This window comes from Saccostrea cucullata, unplaced genomic scaffold (assembly GCF_032062105.1).
Source record: "Saccostrea cucullata isolate Sc308-1 unplaced genomic scaffold, CSIRO_AGI_Scuc_v1 ctg6140, whole genome shotgun sequence".
NCBI lineage: Eukaryota > Metazoa > Mollusca > Bivalvia > Ostreida > Ostreidae > Saccostrea > Saccostrea cuccullata.
The window spans coordinates 8,444-24,311 of NW_026922675.1; the positions used below are offsets into that span (position 1 = coordinate 8,444).

At 30.5% G+C, this 15,868-nt stretch overlaps 1 long non-coding RNA gene across 1 annotated transcript; it reads left to right on the forward strand.

Annotated features, from left to right (window-relative positions):
• The first annotated feature begins 12,982 nt into the window (after positions 1-12,982).
• On the forward strand, positions 12,983-13,602 carry LOC134262189 (uncharacterized). The gene is made up of 2 exons (XR_009990969.1): positions 12,983-13,103; positions 13,443-13,602. It is a non-coding gene; the product is annotated as an uncharacterized LOC134262189 (long non-coding RNA).
• Positions 13,603-15,868: the final 2,266 nt, after the last annotated feature.

Sequence of the window (15,868 nt, forward strand, 5' to 3'; positions counted from 1 at the left end):
TCAAAGGTTTTGTTGTCTCGGGTAGGGGGGGGGGGGGTACTTCTTAAAAGATTAATAGCAGAAAATAGTCATTTTATTACCTATTTCAATTTTCAAATGAGATAACAAATAAAAAAATGTTCTTTATCAATTGCATATATTGAATATTACATAAGATAAAAGATATTGGTCATTTCATCCATTTTCGTGAGTTATTGAAAACCTGGTGATGTTTCAGGCTTATTTCAGTTTAGAAATTTAAATTCTTATATCCTCCAAATTTGTTACAATTCTAAGAACTATATACGCACATTAATTCTCGATTCCCATCCGCTTGCAATCCAATTGAATAATTCAATATAAATGGCAATTTGGACATTAGAAATTGTTTGAATGCCCCTTCCCCCCAGAAAAAAAAATCATTACTTAAGTATTAAGTACTTATTCCAAAAACCAATGACAAAAAGTTAATTGCTCTATTTCCAACTCCTTTAATAAAGGGTTAGAAAATAAATTTATCAATTGAAATCAGGCTGAACACATCATCAGATTTTCAAATACTGATCAACATGCAAGATATTTATGTTAACATGCAAAATACATATGTTGATATGCAACTTATTATCTTGCATATTGACATAAATGTCTTTTATGTAAAAATATAACTCGCATGTTGAAATAAATAAGTAGCATGTTGACATACATAAGTAGCATGTTGACATAATTATCTTGCATGTGAACATAAATATCTTGCATTTGAACATATATATCTTGCATTTCTACATAATTATCTTGCATGTTAACATAAGTATCTTGCATGTTGACCTAAAAAAGTTGCATGTCTACATAATTATCTTGCATGTTGACATAAATAAATTGCATGTTGATATAATTATCTTGCATGTTGACATAAATTAGTCGCATTTCTACATAATTATCTTGCATGTTGGTATAAATAAGTCGCATGTCTACATAATTATCTTGCATCTTGCAACTACAATGTCAGATACGTGCGTTAGAAAGTAAATTTGACAATATTCAAATTATATTTTCTAATAAGATTTGTAACTTGCATGTCAACATAATTAACTTGCATGTTGACATATATATGTTGTATGTCTACATAATTATGTTGCATGTTAACATAATTTATATTGCATGTAGGGGGCAGAAATATGCCACCATAGAGGCGTGCATTTTTTTTCAGAAAGTCTTTGATTTTCATATAGAATGGGTTCAGATTCCATTTTTTGGACGAATGAAATAGATTTCGCATTTACGTTTCCATTATTTAAGCGTTAACGAAGAATGGAGACTTGACCCATTCATGTTCAAAATTCAATTTTTATAGCTCTAGTAAAACCATTTTCCATTAAATATGCTTAATTGTCAACTTTGAAATAAAGATTATCAAATAATAATTCATTCAGTAAAATAAAATGATAAAATGTTTTGAAGATGACATTACTGAGAACATGATTTTCGAAAAATATAACTTTTCGTTGAATTTTGAAAATTGAGAAACATTTTGTCTCATAGCGGGGGATTAATTTCCGTTATTTTCTATAGTGAACATTTCTCTCAAATCAAACTAAAGGGACCTTGGACCACCCCCCGAAAACGCGCGGATCCGTGTTAAATTGGCATGAAAAATGTCATAAATATGAAGGTTCGAAGCATAAGAACCCCCCACCCCTTCCCCGGCAGAAATAATTTTTCACGTTTAGGAAAGGAGTTTACGGGGTTTTTTTTTCTTGTCAATAAATTTCTGGGTTGGAATTTTTTTTACCAGGGCGACCCTCTTAGGGGAAAAAAATTCCTGGATCCGCGCTTATTTTTTTATTTTTTTTTTTTTTTTCGTTTTTGTTTTGTTTGAAAATTCACATAAATATCAATATAAATATAAAATTTATTCAAATATGTGTGGCAGTTGGCAGTAAGCAGTTGGCTGTCGTATATGGAATTCCATAAGGTATGAATGTGATGCATTCATTTACAGCAACATTTTTATAAGAAAGCATCTAATTTGGATGTAAAAAATTTTTTTTTAATTTCTTTGAAATTTTTTTTAAAAATCATATAAAATAATTAAGAGCTAACGTCGGCTTTTCAATGCTGAAACAATTGTTTAAAAAGGTGGACTCAGAGATCTATAAATTATTCAATTAAATGTAAATGTAAGGAATTACTGTCTTGATTGTTAACGCAGTTCGTTTTCTCGTTATGCAGATTATCCCACGTTTTCAACAATCGTTAATAACCTGGTATACCTAGTAGTAGGTTTACATGTATATGTCTACTGAGTAAGTATGTATGATGGTGTCTTGCTTTTTTCCGAATTATTTGAAAAAATTTTTAGTCGTATAATTATACTCAATATATGACAATATATTCCTTTCAGCAATAAAACGTCATATGCAATATTAAATGCTAATACTTGTTATTCCATGATTTGACATTAAATTACATAGCAAAAAGGGAAACATGAATCTCTTCCTCGTATTTTCCAGAGGATAAAATTGCAAATAACTTAGTTGATGCAAAACTTGTCATTATGCAATACATGTTGACGAGGTATTTGTAGATGATAATTCACGTTGTTAAGTCCTTAACAAATCAGTATACAGAGATGAAACAACTATCCTTATATCCCTTCTTCAGAAATCAATACTACAGCTACTTTAATCTGTTTAATAACTTATCCGATGTATTTCGTGTGATTATTACATGAAAGTTGACTTGAAAATCACCTCCCTTCATTCTTAAAACAATTGTTATATCGGAGAAAAACGATAGCTATCGGATCTCTGTTATAATCCCTGTGATCTGGACTGGACAGCCTGCCGTCCCTGTCCCTTTTTTTGAAACACTAATAATATTGATTGAGAAATGCCATTCATTCAACGACAATTTATATACTAACTGAGAACTTTTAATGACGAGATTTAACTGTTACCCATGATTTATATCTCTTAGTTGTTTTGATACGCAAGAGCATGCTCCGCATCAAATTTATCGCCTTAACATTAAAAATAAAGGAATATTATCCATTAATGCAATGGAATATTAGTAAAAAAAATGTTTTTAATCACATCTTATCATATCTTTTTGTGTTTTTTAATTATGAAAAATACGTTATGTTGTAAAATTGAAGATAAAAACAAATAAATACTGTAGATCACTAAATTTTCGCGACACCTTATTTTCGCGAGATAGTCATTAACTCTTGATTAGCAAGAAAATTTTTCGCGAATTGTGGTTATTGCTCTACATAATCTTAAGGAATACTATTATATGCGAGAATAAAATTTTGGCGAGCACACTGTCTCGCGTTATTACGCGAAAATAAAGTTCTCGCGAATAAAAAGTGATTTACAGTAAATAAATTTCAACGAAATCATCAATACTTCATGAAAGGAATAAAACATTTTTTTATTTCCCTCTTTTTTTTTCTTTTTGTTTCCTTTTTCAATATTCATATAAATTCAACTTGAACAATTGAAGTAAATATATATTATATATGAGTTGGAGTACGTATATCATGGTTCTGTACCTGTTAATTTTGTTTATTCATCAGGGCATGACAACTATCTATCATGGAACTGGAGAGTGTAGTAACTCAATAACGTAAGAAGTGTTTGACCAAGACATATAATTATTAAACAGTTAAAATATGAGAATGATCAAACATATTTGTGCATTGAATTATTAACCTATATTATTTTTAATTAACATCTGTAATTAAAGAATGTCATACGATGCTTTTGTTCTACTTTCACACCCTGGAATGATCAGATACATATCGAAATTATAGCTTAGTTTCTCTTAACAATTATCATCAAGTAAGCAACTTAATTAACGAATTTGCAAACTGAAAATCACCCTCTATCTATAACGAAATTATGAAAAAATACGTTCGTAATGTCCTCTCACCAAAATATCAGAAAAATGTTAGTATTTAAAACATGTTTTTTCCAATTGGTTTTTCACAGGAATGAAAGTGAATGTTGTGTTAATTACTATCAAGAAAAAGGAAGATGTAAAGGTAATCGGAAAGTTAGAGAAATATTTAAACTAATAAACTACTTATGCTTATTCTTATTTTATCATAGCATTTAAGTTAGCAATAATACCCCTCAAATTACAGTTTGTTTTCCGGGTACCTTTGGCCAAAATTGCGAGGATAATTGTCCCAATGGAACATACAGTTATCTCTGTCGAAAGGAATGCAAATGCAACCAAGATGTCATCTGTGACAAACGATTCGGTTGTGTTGACCAAGGTATGTCTTATTTTATCAAAATCAATGAAATTAAGGTAGAATTCTTCTCTAGTTTCTGACTAGATGGGATATTCAAAGTTTATTTGTTGATATGTCTTATATATTTAGATGTAAGAGATTCAAAAGACCATATTTTTCTTTCCTCATCACAATTATACAACTTTAACTAGAAATGGTTAACTGCGTTTGAAAACTAGCAGGGACTATATTTTTGGCGGAATGGTGGCATATGAAAATATCTTCTTTTCTGCCTCTCAAAATTATTATAGAACATTGAATTTAGTTATATTTTTACGCAATCAAAGACTAGATGAAATTTTCAAATGTAAGTTAAATTAATAATAAGGGACTAAAGTTTCAAAATATATCAAATAAATGAGATTTTTCACACATACTAAAACTATGTTGGCTTTTAAATGCTTCAAATCTAAGTGCAGATTTGAGCCAAAAATCTGTAAAAAGTGTTATTTCTCTCTTAGTAAACGATCAAAACTTTTAGTTTTTGTATCATTTTGCACCTTTATGTGACAACTTTACTATATGTGAAAATTAGAAAAAGTTAAATACAGGAAGTATATAAAAATAACTAGTAATAAATCCTAAAAATTTAAGAAAAGTAGAGGAAATTTGTACTAGCAAATATCCATTTTATTTAAATTATTCATTTCAATTTGGTAACATTATCTTATAGGCCCTATATGGTAGTGTCTTTTTATTCAAAAAGAAAAACATTCAATCTCTTGAATTACAAGCAGGGATCGCATGATTGGAAACAGTAATTTTTTTATTATTCTTAATGTCCAGGAAAAAGGTAATGACCTTGACCTGACCTTGCCTCTAATATTTAACGGTCAAATTTAATCTTATTAATACCATCACTTAGTGAAATTGTCCTCTTAATGCTGTGAAAATTTCATTAATTTTTAAATACAAGAAATGTGAGAAGAATCCTACCTTAAAACGAGATATTACTCCACAATAAATCATAAATATATTTAAAGATAATAGCAGATACTTATTCAGTTTAAAATTTAATACCAATTAAATTAAAGTGAACTTTTTTGTTGAATTTTTGTCACGAGAATATAGCCTAAAGAAGCGATGCAGAAATTACTGCTCGAAAAAAATTAAATTGGATCAATGTGTACGTCCAAATTTCATCTTCGTGCAGGCGTTTTTGTTAGTATACGCGCTCACTGTGGTCGCTATTATCATTCACAGGACGAAAAATAGATGAGGAAATTAAACTTCTATAAAGTTTCATTTTTTTATTTTGTAATCTAAAAAATAATAATTTCAAACAATTCTACACGTATTTCGTATAATCTTTTTAAAAAAAATAACACAGTCAAGAACTTGTTTTCTAAACAGTATCAAAGTTATATATACTTCGGTCAAATTCTGAAACTTCAAAAAAATATGTAATATCTTTGGTATTCTATTATATATATTTTACATGTGTAATTCAACTTATGTTTTTTTCCACAGGAATAAAAGAAATTGTCAATTTTAAACCAAAAAAAATATTCCTTTTTATTACATTATCCAAGTAAAATACTGTAATTTATTCATTGAATAAAAGTGATATCCTGTCACAGTGTGAAAGGATATCAAAATGATATCATGTCAAACTGTGACAGATATCAAAAGTGCGGTAAACCTCTCGATTTTCTTTCCCATAACGGAGAGTGTAGTAAAAATAATCTTCCTTAACCTGATATAAGATAGAGAAAAAGAAATAAATCATTCTCATTCTGACATTGAATTTAATTGTAAAAAGTACCCAAAATATGTTGATAAATCCATGTTTATATTATTTTGTTTTCACCTCACTTACCTACATGTATGACGTCTCAACCGCTCAACTATGACATCATGTAGCCTATGACTATATTGCAAACAGATAGATGCAAAGGAAAAGTCTCACGTTTATCATAGAGCTTGGTTCTTAGATTACTATTAATGTCTTTTTCATGTAAAATATCCAAGTATGAAACATATGTGTTCGACTCTGTGTCTTTTATCTCAAGCTCACTAGGATATTTATCGTGTCAACATAGGAATGGAATTTACCATTGTTAATTGACAGTACATATATCTGAATGTCGAGTTGAAGGCCATAACAAGTGTTAATATTTTTTCACGCATAAGAGTTTGCACAAATTCTGCTTCATATGATTATATATATATATATATATATATATATATATATATATATATATATATATATATATATATATATATATATATATATATATATATATATATATATATATATATATATTACCGAAACATGTTAAAGATTAAAATTCATTAACTTTGATCAATGTTCCCCAAAACAAATATAATAATCCTGGCTTAAGAGTCGGCATAATTGATACACTGTACTTGAAAGATAGTTATTAATTAAGTGCAATGTTTAACTTGAAATAATTACAAGAAAACTTTGAAAATAAAAGAAATAACAAGCATAAGAGATTTTTATGTCTGGATATATATCTCAGAATGAATTCTTTTTATAGATAGATACATCAAAGATATGTCTTTACTTCAAATTTTCATATTAATTTTATAAAAAAAAAAGTGTCACATAAGGTGATATACATGTATCTTAAAATCTAATTTTTATCGGAAATAAGGACGATGTTTTATTGTTAGAATGTCCACCTGGGTCATTTGGAGAAAACTGTTCAGAAGAATGTCCATCGGGATTTTATGGTACCTTTTGTGAGGAAAAATGCACATGTGGTGACTTCTGTGATAAGCGAAATGGCTGCCTTGGAACAAGTGAGACAATAATAATAAATTATTTCATATACATGTATTCCACAATTTTCATTTTTACTCGATTCTCATTTTGTCGCGGGTTCCATTGTATCTTTGTATCTTTCACAAATTAGGATACATATAGAGCCCATGTTCTTTTGTTGGTGGGCTGTCTGTCTGTCGTCCGAATGTTGACTTTTGTCATGATTACAAAGTATGAAACATCCGTTTGAAAAGAAAAATTCAAATAAAATATAATTTTACAGATTATTATTATATTTATTTTTTTATTATATTTAGACCAATAAATCTATAACTAAGTAAAATCCATCGTATAGTTCATGTTTTGAATGTCTAGGTTGTATAATTCTTAATTTTTCATGTAGAATATCATCATGAAATTAAAAAATAAACTCCATTTCAATTAAAAGCTTCCATGTTTTCCATACCGCGATACAATGAGATTGGAAAATAAAGCTTCTTGTTTAAAAAATAAACAAGGAATTAAACGATGCGAGCTTGGAAAATAATTTGACACTAACAATTTGGGCCATAGTTAGGTTTATGAATATCACAAATATCATTTGAAGAAAGTTAAAGTAAAAAATTTAAATTACACTTGTTATGCCAACGAAATAAGTACCGCGTTACCTTGAGACACCAGTATACATGTATTTCACAATAAATGAAGAGAGTGGTGTACTACGTCTTTTAGAATTTCACGTTTCTTTCCTTAACAGATACAGTACCGACCAAACCCAACCTGACACAAAGCAGTCCCAGAGCAGTTGCGGGGAATGCTTTCTGGGACTGCTAAAGCAGTCCCACAGCGGTCCCAGAGGGCAGTCCCAGCGCTAGCAGTCCCACAAAGCAGTCCCAGTAGGAGGGGTTTATCAATTGAATAGGCGGCGCTAACTCAGAAATGAGATTTCCAATAAACAACGGAACTATAAAAGGCAGTTTAACTTGATTCTGAGTAGTATGTCAGGAATCCTTACATGCATGCGAAGGTCATTTATGAACAGTACACGCATAGAAACAATTTGAAATAATATTTATTGAAGGAAAAAGGCTTTCACACCTACATATATGAATTACACTGAACATGAATATTTAATCACATTTATCTGGTATATTCATAATTCAATTTCTGTATTTTCTGTGATTGATACTGGTTCCCATATTTATTTTTTATACAGAAAATTAAACTTGAACTGATTATTTTCTACCAGAATTAGCTTGAAATATATCTTATTATTTTCTAGAACATGACCAATTTCCATACTATCGGGATACTCAAAGGCATTTTCTTAAGTACTGGGGATGTTGAAAAATTCTTCCAAGAATTATTTTTCAGTCATGAGTGTTTTTTACTGAGTTGTCAATTTAATTCTTGTTGGCTTCTCTAGCTTTATAATACTTAGTTTTTAGTGTTTTATTTGTAAACATTCGAGTGTAAATCTGTAAATCACCAGAATGGAATCCACAGATTATTTTCAAAATTAATTAATCTTTAAAGAAATTTATACACATTTCATTTATCTTTTTTTTAAAATTATATAGATAATATAGATTAAAATTAGGGTCACTGTTGACCAGCATTTTCAATGATATGTAACACTGACACGTGTACCCAAATAACAAGCATGATTGATTTTCTGCCCAAAGGCGATTGATTGAGTGATTGATTGTATATTGTTTAACGTCCCTCTCGAGAATTTTTCACTAATATGGAGACGTCACCGTATGCCGGTGAAGGGATTCAAATTTTGACCTATACTCGGCACTCAGGGCCATTGAACAGTGAGGGATCTTTATCGTGCCAACGCCTGCCGCTGACACCGGGCCTCGGTTTTTAAGGTCTCATACGATGGACCCGGAACATTCAATTCAAATTGCCGAGTGCATGGCGAAGGAACAGTTGCTTCCCATTTTTTATCGACTTAGGTCAGTCGCGGCCGAGATTCGAACTCACGACCTCCCGATCACGGAGCGAGCGCTCTACCGACTGAGCTACCGTGAACGGTCCAAAGGCGATTGAAACCGCAGGTGTTAATACCATGTTTTATACACATTAATCGGCCAGGTAAACACATGCAAAACAAAAAAGAAACAAGAAACATATTGACGCAAGCGTCAAAAATCGGCCGCAAACAAATTACTAGTAATTCTTCCTTTGATAAAGTAATTCGAAACTGAAATTTGCGTGATCTGTTTTTAAAATTTCTTATATTTATCTGTTAAAATATCCTCGTACCATGAAATACTTGCATGAGACATTGTCGATTTTCTTCATGCATAATACATGTACAATATTATATATATGTGTAAGCAAACTGCCCATAGACCTCTGCGTCCCTACAAATGAACTCTGGTGGAAGTTTGATGTTTAAGTAATTATTACATAAAAGTACAAAACTAAAGTTTAAACTTAGCTATAGTTTTACTTTAATTATGAAATATGTGGGACTCTGTTAGAGGATTTTAACAACCCCCCAAATCCATCTACCGGTAGATCCACCACTACATTTCTTCTTTCAGTCTCTTTGATGTGGCGAGAAAATGCTTGGCACATTGTAAAAACGCGCTTTACCCTAGTCTCATGGACAAAATTGTCGAATGGTTCTGTGCTTTTAAGAAATCAATATTTCATAAAATTTTTGAAAAATGTTCCATAGGAAATGTATAAATATACACGGCATTTTAAAAATAAGTACAACAAATCCTGTCTAGGCTGTTTAAAAAGAGAAAGTAAAATTGTTGATATACAATGTGGTCTTTGTTTTAGACTACGCCTACATAAGGCACTTCGTGCTAATTTTCTCCGCACTTCAGTATTGTCAGAGTTTGTCAATCAGGATTGGATGAAATATTTACCCAATTATTTATAAAATTTTATTCTATGATTATTGTGCTTTTTGTTAAACATTTAGAATATCTTTGTTCAATATTTTATACTATGCATGTTATTAAATATTTTTTATTCAAATTGTTCTAACTCCGCAGAAACGCACGGCGACTTAAAACTTTCATATCAACTAACCGACCGCCTCCTGGCGGCCGGTAATAAATCACAATTCCTGGTATTTTCAACTGTTTATTTTTAAAATAGATGTACATGTACTTTTTTGATAACTTGTTTATAAATTAAAAACTAATTCATTAAGAAATTCCCCAATAATTATTTTCATTGTTTATTTTACGGAAGAATGGTAGCATAATTTTATTTCATGTTCATTTGATAAATTGTTATGTTTTATTGGAGGATTGTATAGAATACTCTTTTTTAAAGCATTGTGCTTGTAAAATGTGTAGCCCTTTTAATTAAAAAAATCTTATATTTAAGTGCAATCATTTTTTTAAACAGTGCCAATTCATATTTAGAGTACATTATTTTACGTTAAATAATAAAATAGGCCTACATATAGATATTTTTCTCATAAACCTGTAGTTCATTTTTGGGGATAAAAAACCTTCTCTTGACTTCCTTATTTAATAAACTTTATTTTTTTCAAAAAAAATATTCTTAATTACTTTTGTGTAAAGATACAATCTCCGAAAATATTAATAAACTATAATAATCTCTACTTATTAAAAGATTGTAAGAAATATTTTTTTTTTCATATTTTAAACTCCTCATTGCCTCAAGTAAACAAAACAACTGGAGCCTGCAAATTCAGAATACACAAGGGGGCGGAGCTATCATGTCACTCAGAATCTTTCACACATGAGTGAACAAAGCAGTCCCAGAAAGCAGTGCCAGGGACCGCTGGGACGGCTGGGTCTGCTTTCTGAGCAGTCCCATAGCGGTCCCAGAGCAGTGTCACAGAGCAGTACAACAGCAGTCCCAGAGCGGTCCCAAAGCAGTCCCGGGGACTGCTTGGGACTGCTTGGGTGTCAGGTTGGGTCTGGTCGGTACTGTAAGTTATGCATTCATTATCATTATTGACCATGAAGGGAAAAAATGAAAGGAATAAGATTTTAAATAGAAATTTTGAATAATCCTCGGTATAAATCTAGATTTAACCAAGAAAGTTTTTTTTTCGGGCAAAATGTTCTCTATCGTTTTAAAGTCAGAGCAAGACAGTCATACATGTACACGTAACATCTTTAAAACTTTTACCATATAACCAAGATATTACCAATGGAATGCGCACATTATTTTTAAGGAAAACTGTTCTTCGGGCTGTTTGAAAACCTTTATAGAGTGTTTAGATTGATTGACTGATTGATTGATTGTTTATTGTTTTACGCACCATTTACGTACCATTCGAAAATTTTTCCCTCATGAATAGACGCCGCCGTATACCGGCGGAGGGCTTCAAATTTTGACCTTTACTCGGCACTCAGGAACATGAGCAGTGAGGGATCTTTATCATGCAACACCTGTCGTGACACAGAACCTCGGTATTAAAGTCTCATACGAAGGACTCGCAGCTTTAATTCAAGTGCCAAGTGCATGAAGAAGGAACAGTGCTGGCCATTTTTCATCGACTTAGGTCAGTCGCGTCCGATCGCGAGTTTCAGTGGACTCACGACCTTCCAACCACGGAGCGAGCGCTCTACCGACTGAGCAACCGTGAACAATGTTTATAGCTAGAAGAGAGGCGCCTAAGATTGCGACCATACATTGCAAATGCTCTCAGGTGTCGACAGATATTCAAACCCTTAATGAATTATAGGGGTTTCCTTCTAAAAATCCATTATTGTACAAACTTTGTATTGTTAAGACATGTATCATGATAAAATCAACAAATTTAAAGGTTTACACAGACAGAACGAGAAATTTTTATCATTCTTGAAGATTTTTTGGATCAAAGAGGTGATTATTTGATATATTAAACGTTAAAGACAATTTTTTTATTGAGTTTTAAAAAATTATTAATTTCTGCCATAAGTTAACCTTTAAAGCTATTATTTAAGGTGCATATATAGACACAGATTTGAAGATATTTTCTGTATAATATTACAACTTATATATTTTAATTACATTTCACACAAAAATATATTAAAAAAATTTATTTCGTCTTAAAGTTATTGAAACTTCAAATTACTGGATAGGTTTGATTGACACATCCTTGCACTCTAAAAGATTTTACTTTTATTCTTAATACTTACTAGGAAAAGCGGCAATTTTGTTGTGTATCAATGAAAAATATTAAAACTTTAATCCCGAAAAATAATTATATTCAGAGTAGAAATGTTAGGAAGCGAAACTCCTTCACAAGTATCGTCATTCCGCGCTACACATGTAAGTGTTGTGCACAAAGTTTAGCAAATGGATCACACCCTTGAAACGTACACAGTTTTTGTAAACAGGGCACGAGCTCTGTTATTGTTGATGTTAACGATTCACCGGGTGCGTTCAATTGTTAAGGTCTGCTCATGACTACTGCACGGACTGACAAACTGTTTTGCTTTCGAACATTTCTACTCTGAATTTTTCTGGATTATAGTTTTAATATTTTTCATTTAATTTCATAAAATTAAAATCTATAAAAGTGGATGAATGTGTCAATCAAACCCGTCTAAATATTTGAAGTTTTAATAACTTTTAGATGAAATAAGATTTTTGATATATTTTTGCATGAAATGCTTTTAAAATATTTAAGTCGTAATATTATACAGAAAAATATTAACTTCAAATCTGTGTCCATGCACCTTTAAAGTCCTTTTGCTAAGTAAATAAGATACTTTCTTCAGACACCCTGCACTCCAATAATCAGAAGTTACAGATAACTACAGATCTGATTAAAAATTTTCATGTTACAATTTCTTTTTATCTTAAAAAACAGTGCAAGAATGTAAATTTCATGTTTTGAAACTTATAGTCTTTGTTGAAATGATCATATTGTAATAAGCATTGAATTGTACAATGCTTATAAAGACTAATGAAAGTAATACATGTGTTATCTATGGAAAGGGCTTGATAGATTTAATATTTTACTTTTATCTCAGATTTACCTGACTGTACCTGCCTTCCTTTCTTCCCCACAGTATTTTACATGATCTTGGCAATATCAGTGGAAGCAATACTCATCTGCATCCTGATTGGTACAACTATCTTTTTTGTCAGGTGAGAATCATACAAAAAAATGAATTGTCTAGAAAATATTGACATAATGAACGGTATCCAAGCTCACATATCGATTTTAATAACACAAAGCAGGAAGAGATCGAGCAAACATGAACCATCCTAGGTTGCATCAGGTACCATGGAGGAGTAATCATCCCCTGGTCATTGGTCATTGCTCATTTATTTATTGAATCATTTTCAATACAACAGGAGTCACTTTTCAATATTAATGACATAAAAGTTCAAACACACATCTATAATAGCATTTAGTGTATAAGACTTGTAACTACATGTTACATGTTATTGCCTCTGTAATCTAGACTGTTTCGTATTTAAAAGGTCAAGGGTACACAGTTGGAGCATATATTCTTGTCCTCTACCGGAAAATACTATATCTCTGGAAACACAACAAGAGGAGGATTATACCTCATTAACAGAAAGAGTTCAACTTCCTTGCTGCGAAATGAATAAATGATAAAATAATTAAGATTTTACTCAAGGACGTTCGATCCTGAAATTTTGAGCGTAATTTGGTCAGGTCCTTTATTTACAAAGTTCCGCATCATTTTTAAGTTCTAACATTAAATCTGAATTCTACAGTGCAAATTTAACTATATTCAATGAAAAAACAGCGATTAATTTCCATTCAAATAGAATTAAGATAGGGACTATATTTTGTGGCGGAATGTTTTTTTAGACTAAAATGATCAGTTTTTCCATTTTGAACTATAACAGTACTGTTAATTTTGGATTCCTATTTTTCCTTCCTGGTTGCACAAAAAGCTGTTTGGGTTTTTTTTGCAGTTAAATATGTTATATGCTAGTTCTGAAATATCTATTAAATTATTTCTTATGTGTTCTACCAACAATGTGTGACAAATATAGTAAATATATTCTGAAAATCCGGGAAAAAATTGAGCCAATTTTAACGTAAAATTGACACTTTTTTAGTAATATCTAAAAATTTACATTATATACCCCCGCTTTTCATGTTCTTTTTCTAAATATTTAAGATAAATATGCCCTATTTGCTTAAAATCAGAAAAAGTTTAAGACTTTAAAATAATTTTCTTGCTTATTAAATTTTCAATGCCAGAAAAATCACTTTTTACTTAGTGCAGAAAGGTCAAATAATTGATTATGCGAAGCAATTTAAAAGTTTTTCTTAGTCACAATCTTTAAGTGTCTTTTTTAAAACAAACTTAGAGTTTTTTTGTTTCATGCTTAAATTGTATAAAAATATTGGAGGGAAAAGGTCAGAAATATAATTTTTAATAAAGACACAAATTTCAGTGCAAAAAGGTCATATTAAATGTACTGTAGCGCCAAAAGAAGCGTATTGACCCCAATTTTTTGATTTGATTTTTAATTAAGCTATGTATGTAGAAACTAAAATAAACTTGGCAATAAAAGTTTAAGACTTTAAATATCAGGATCGAACGTCGTTAACAATGTATAACTTTGCAAGAAAATTTAAAAAAAAAAACAATTGATATAACTATATGTATTGGGAATTTAGGCCATATGATATAAATATATGGATGCCTGAATTAAAACATATTTTTTGACCTATTTTGATTCTAAATGATGCCAATAATAAATATACAAAAAATATATATAGAAATCAGAAACTTTCTGTTGTGTATATTCAAAATTCTACCTTTCTGCAATGAAATTTAGGAGGTAACAAATAGTATTCAAGCTCAGTTTTTTATCAATATAAACAACTTTTTGTCACTCGAAATATCAATATTGTGAAACTTTGAATGAAAAATAATTAAAATATAGATATTGTGTTTAATCTTTTTTTGATTTACTTATACAAGCATGACTTAATCTGTAACTTTCTATATTTTTTATTAAGTTTGCTACAGCTGTTTTGTCAAGTACATCTAATTGTAAATTTGTTTTGAGGGTTTAAAGAAAAAAATCGATCCCAGTTTCACTATCTGTTTGAATTTCAGACAAACGTGGATGAGTACAATTTAAGATTTTTTTTAATGATTGTTTAGGTATTCCTACACTCTGTCGCTTTCACTCATTTTTCAAAATATAGGGTGACCTTTGAGTATTGAACCTCTTTACTATTAAATGTATCTTTTAAACAGTGTAAAATACCCCCAAAATGATGTCTGTCAATCGTGTCTTAAAGTCAGTCAAACATAATCAGTGATAATTTGTTGAATTTTCCATATATAAAGTGATAGTTGTATGTCCTTGTCGCCAAGGACGGTACCCATTTTTGATGCCCATTATATCATTTTTGTTCATTGAAATCCACCTGCTCATGTCTCTATAAAACAGGCAATGATTGCTGTAAATTTCCAATATTTCGATTAATGTTTCTTTGAGATTCTTAACAAGTTTTACATCAGCTTTAATGAAGCATTTAATTTCACTCTAATTTACCGATTCTTTACCATTCATTTCTAATGCAGTGTCTCGAATAGCCCTTGTTTTCCAGCTTCCCACAATGAAACTATGTGATGTAAAGTGGTCACATAAACTGTTATCAATTCATTAAAGATTCAATAATGAAAGAAAATCAAATTAAACTTAATGTCATATGATTTCTATGTTGTATGTCATCGATCTAATGACATTGTTTATTGAACAGCCCTCATACGTGTCGACCTGTCACATCCGCCGTGTATTCCCTGGAAAACGGAAAAGTCTAGAGACAATTCATGAAAATTGGTAGAACAATAAATATGAGGGTCTTTCATTAAGTAATGCAGTATGCTGTTCATCATAGTATTCAAGTT